The sequence below is a fragment of the Eptesicus fuscus genome, chromosome 11 (genome assembly GCF_027574615.1).
Source record: "Eptesicus fuscus isolate TK198812 chromosome 11, DD_ASM_mEF_20220401, whole genome shotgun sequence".
In the NCBI taxonomy this organism is placed as follows: domain Eukaryota; kingdom Metazoa; phylum Chordata; class Mammalia; order Chiroptera; family Vespertilionidae; genus Eptesicus; species Eptesicus fuscus.
The window spans coordinates 50,675,550-50,681,549 of NC_072483.1; positions in this window are offsets into that span (position 1 = coordinate 50,675,550).

Here is a 6,000-nt window from a genome sequence, read left to right on the forward strand (position 1 = left end):
AAGCATAAGACATTTTTAACAGGCCCAAACTTATCTTTTAGTTTTTCTGAAATTAGGAGCCCAAAATAGGTAAACTTACACTTTATTAGCAACTAATGTTTCAGTATTTTTTCTTATTTTGAAATGATCTAAATATTCAATCAATTTTTATTATTTAATTTAGCTAGCAAAATTGTAAAGCTTGAAGCTACCAAAAGAGTTTTGTTCTTTTTTTTTAATTTTTATTTTTTACTGATTTTAGAGAGGAAGGAAGAGGGATAGAGAGATAGAAACATCAATGATGAGAGAGAATCACCGATTGGCTGCCTCCTGCACACCCCGCACTGGGGATCGAGCCCACCCAGGCATGTGCACTTGGCCAGAATCGAACCTGGGACTCCTCAGTCCGCAGGCTGTCGCTCTTTAGTACATATACCATAACACATAATTATTGCTAAAAAGTTTCACCAAAAATCCTTTTATTTCACTTACATCTATTTAATTCATTCGTTCTTCACAGTTTAAGTTTAGATTAATTATGAAAATGTCATCATAGTGAGTTATTTTTCTTGCTGACAAATGTGGAAGCCTAGGTAGAATAAGAGTAGTAGTATACTTAATATGGATAACTTGGTGGTGGTGGCAGCTGGTGTTAGACCAGTGGGGTCAGACCAGACCTGGGTTCGGCAACCTTGGTACGTGAGTTCTGGCTCAGAAAGAATTCAGGGCCAAGACTCAAACTATAAGAGAACATTTATTTATAAATCACAGAGGTAGGAGAAGTAATTCATAGAAGAAATGGGCTTAGGAAACAAGTTATAGAGGCAAAAGAAGGGCCGTTGGAGCTTGGGAGAGAGGAAGGAAAAAGTAACGCACCTGGAGAAGCGGCAGGGAAAGGCACAGGCAGAGCACCCTGCGTCCTGGTCCTAGGGGGTTACGGGTGGGGATTTTAGGGCAGGTCCCAGGGGAAGGTCTCAATAGAATATTCACCAGCTTTCCAGATGCGTCCTTTCAGGGTTGGGGTCTCCACTGATTGATTGGTCAGAGTCAGGGCAGGGAGTCATCATTCAATGCAATTGGTCCTGAGGTCAGCCCTGAAGTCACTTGTCTGGTTTTGCTGCAAAGATATGTTGGGCCCTAGCTGGGATGCTCAGTTGGTTGGAATGTCATCCTGTGCACCAAAAGGTTGCAGGCTCAATCCCCAGTTGGCAACTGGCAACTGATCAATGTTTCTCTCTCTCTCTCCCTTCCCCCCGCTAAAATAAATAAATAAATGTGTATATATATATATATATATATATATATATATATATAGATATAGAGAGAGAGAGAGAGAGAGAGAGAGAGGATTAAAAAATTAATAATTAAAAAAAGATATGTCTGTTTAAATTAGCATTAATACCAAATATTTTCCCAGAACCTGAAAACATTTGGGTTAGTTTCTGCTATGTTTCTTAATTTATATAAGTGCTTAATTTCTTACAGCCAATTAAACAGAGCTCTTTGCAAACCAATTTTAGTAATATCCTCTGGAGGTAGACAGACACATAAATAGACAGGTGCAACCAGAGACCTGATATTTTCTTTTTAAAATTTCAGCCATGAGCCCTGGCCAGTGTGGCTCATGGTGGGGCGTCCTCCTGTGAGCCAGGAGGTTGCCGATTCCATTCCTGGTCAATGGTACATGCCCTGGTTGTGGCTCGATCCCCAGTAGGGGGCATGCAGGAGGTAGCCGATCTATGTTTCTCTCTCTCCCTCTCCCTTACTCTTTCTCTAAAAATCAAAAAACTATTAAAAAAAAAAAGTCAAAAGACTTGTATGTGTGGACGAAAGGGGCCGCATGCTGACCTGACAAGCTCAGGGGAGGCCTGCATGGCAGTCTTGCAAACTCAGAGACCTAAAGTAACCACAAAGGATGGTCTGAAAATAAAAGCAGTGATGATGGGTAGTTACATCCTAGGCCGGTATCTTCACTGACAAGGTCAACCTTTACCTTAACTGAGCCTATCTGTCTTTTTGCATCTATAATAACATACCCTTTGAAATGTCTAGGTAACTTGTAACTTCCCTTTTTTGGCCCCCTTGGGGTACAACCAAGGACAGATACCACAAATTCCTTCATTATCTTATTAGTTTTTCCTGCACCCACCTAACTATGTGTCTATCATTTTACTTTTTATCCAATCCCAGGGGTTTTCCCACTTTGCTTTCTCCCACCTCTCTAGTCTATCACCAATGGATTTCATGTAACCCACCTACATCCCTTTCCTTTGATTGCAATGTATAAATACAAATGTAACCCGCCATTCTCCGGAGCATTATCTCAATTCGTTGAGGTTCTGCTTCCCAGCATATGTTGACAGTTTGGCTCAAAAAAATTCTTTAAAGATTTCAATGGTTTTTTTACGTTAACATATGCATGCATATTAGCATAAGCAATGGACATGGACACTGGGGCGGTGGGGGCTTATCCTGGGGGCCGGGAGTGGGGGGGGGGGTCAATCAGGGGGAAGGAGACGTGTAATAATTTAAACAACAATAATAATAATTAAAAAATTTTTTTCAGCCATGAGACAAGTACAATAATGCAAAACCCACTAGTTTATAGCAGTCATTATAAGTTAAGTTCATTTGTTTAGATGGCAAGGCTTTTACTGTTTTTAGAGAAGAGTTTTAAGGTTTGTATTTGTCTTTGACAAACAATATTTAAGGAGGGGAGTGAGAGTGGGAGGGTGGAGGGTGGGGCTGCGTAGGCAAAGGGAACCTTCAGCCTAATATTTTCCCCCTTTGGTTTGCTCAGTCCCAAGCAGTTGTGAACTGTGTTTACATTCCTGATTTTCTGCAGGAGGGCCTGGAGAGTTGCTGAGGAAACCTTAAAAATGTTTCTGTCAGACTTATAATTCTACCAAAGATCTGGTCACGGAATTATTAAATTATTTGAATTATCTTGTCAGGTCTAAGGTGGGACAAACAATAAATATGTTTGACAGTAAAACAATTCCATGGGCCCAAGAGTGTACGAAGGTTACAACCTCCCAGAGTCATTCCTTTGACAGCTCAAGGAAAGACCTGACAGCCTGCATGTCCCCGAGCAAGCAGAAAGCTACGTCAAGCCCTTAGAATACCAAAGAGGGCAATAGCTATTCCTGAGAGAGAAAGGATAGAAAAACCAACTGGCCTTAGAGTCTTTTGTTTTAGGTTCCTCTTATATCTTCAATTTTTCATTAACCTTTTCGAGGAGACTCTTGCGCTTAGGTGCACAAGTTAAAATTACCTTCTCAGTTGGCCAAAGTTTCCTTTTAGAACTGTTTTTGAAGCCATTTTGTATTTTATAAGTTTCTACCTATCAAACAAAGAATGCATTCTATTGTTCCCAACATATTTGAAAATCTTTCTTTATGGGAAGGCCATTGAGGTAGACTTAAAAAAAAAAGGTTTTCCTAAATTATTTTTTGCTAAGTTGGTCCATTTTATTAAAAAGGCATAAGAGGAGAGACCAACATGTTTGCATATATAACTAGCTAAGTTCCCCGGGGAGGAACTTTTGGGGGAATTTTAGAGGGTGAAGGTCCTTGTTGAAGCTTTTATGGCTGGACAAAGAGTCAAAAGAGTTATGAATCTAAAGCCACAGGTAGCTTGACTGCCGAATGCACACTGGAACATACACGTTCTGGATGGCAGGAACCAAAAGGGAATTTTTAGGATAAAAGTAAAATTCTGTTTGTTTATTTTTTAAATTACATGCATGTTAACAGCTTTAGCTAACTAAGCCTTGGGGTTTTTGGAGCCATACTAAGACCTAAGAGAGATGTACCATGGGTTTGGGGAGTATGTGCACTTTTTAAAATACTCATTGTAAGTCATTTTTCATGAGGTTGTCATTTTTCTTGAGGTTTCTGATGTCAATCTAACCTATTCCATGACCAACTTATCCTATCACGTGAGCCTTTGCTTGAGGTGGTAAGTGTCCTGATGACTCGTAAAGGCTTGATCCATGCCCAACAATTGCGGCATTGGCTTCCAAGGTTCTCTCAGCACTGACTTTTACCTCATGTGCACATAGTCCACAGTAAAGCTTGTTTACATACAGCCAGTCTGAGGAGGTCTGCAAACATGTGTTTGTAGGGGCTGGCCAGGATAACAGGTTTATAGGATTTATGCCTGTGCAATCTCTTTCTTATGACAAGAATACAACAGACAAAGACAAAGTAAGGTAAGGAAACAAGAAAAAAATGCACCCTACTCTCTAAATTGAGGATATGGGGCTGGGTGAAAGAAGTGAAGGGATTAAGAAAACAACAACAACAACAACCTCATAGACACACACAACAGTATGGTGATTACCAGAGGGTGGGGGTGGGAGGGGGTAGAAGAGGGTAAAGGGGAGATAAATGGTGATGGAAGGAGACTTGAACATGCAATACAATATACAGATGATGTATTATAGAATTGTACATCTGAAACCTATATAATTTTATTAACCAAGTAGAGGCCTGGTGCACAAATTCATGCATGGGTGGGGTCCCTCAGCCTGGCCAGCAATCAAGGCCCATTGGGGGGCCAGTCGGCCAGGGGGAGGGGCCACGGGAGGTTGGCTGTGGGAGAGCACTGACCACCAGGGGGCAGCTCCTGCATTGAGCATCTGACCCCTGGTGGTCAGTGTGCATCATAGTGACTGGTCAACTGGTCAATCCGGTCATTCTGATCATTTGGTCTTATAGGTTGCTTAGGCTTTGATATATATATATATGTATATGTATATATATATATATATATATATATATATATATATGTCATCCCAATAAATTTAATTAAAAAGTAAAACATAAATAAATAAAATGAGGATGATAATAATGACATTTCTTTGTATTAGTTATCAGTTGCTGTGTAACAAGTTACTCCAAAACTTAGTGACTTAAAACATACATTTATTACCTCAATTTTTCTGGGTGAGGACGGGTGTAGCTTAGCTGGGTGCGTTTGGCTCAGTGTCTCTGATAAGACTGCAGTCCAGGCGTGAGCCAGGGCTACAGGCATCTCAAGGCTTGGCTGAAGGAGGATTTGCTTTTGAGTTAACTCACATAGCTGTTAGAAATCCTCGGGTCATCTCTGCCTGTTGGCTGGAGACATCAATTTATTGCTACGTGTGTATCTCCATTGGATAGCCCACAACATGACAAATGTCTTCCTTCCAAGTGAGAAGGCTGGAGCCTAATCTTGAAAATGACAATGCATCTCTCTGCTATATTCTAGTCATTAGAAGCAAGTCACTAAATCCAGCCCATACATAGGGTGAGGGTGTTACCAGGGTGTGAATATCAGCAGGCAGGGGTCATTGGGTCATCCTAGAGGCTGCCTACCACCCTCCTCAGGAAGGTGTTGTGGGGTTAAAGTGAATTAACGCATGTAGAGTAATATGCATTGCTTTTATGCAAGTGTCTGACTTTTAGTAAGCACTCAAGAAAAGTTCATTATTGTTGCTGTTGTTATGACACCCATTTTCCTGTTTGACTCAGTATCACAAGGACCAAAGAATGGCATTTGCACGAAAGCTACTATTTGGACAGTTCCTATCAGGAAACAAATCTTCTCAAGTGAGGTAATACAGGAAAGCTTAGAGGAATAGTTTGTAAAGCTGTTCAGGAGCAGAGCAAGGACGATAGGCCAGGTACAGAAGGTCAGCAGGGCTGAACGCCCTGGCTGCCTAACAACTGGGAAAACAAGGACCTGGCCCCCAGGTAACCATTCTTCCCCTAGCATATCCCTGATCATGTGGTAGATCGCCTTAGAGGAGGACAAGGGCTGAAGAGTGGCCTCCTTCCACTCCCATGTGGGCCCTTGCACAACCGCTCCCTTATGCATTACCCCCTAGGGATAACATCTAAGCCTCAGTTGTGTTTCAGCGCCAGGCCCAGAAAAGCAGAAAAACCAGACAAGGGATGGCATGGCTGACATTGGGACCAGCTGCATCGATGAATGACTCCCTGCCCTGGCGCTGACCAATTAGTGGAGACCATGACC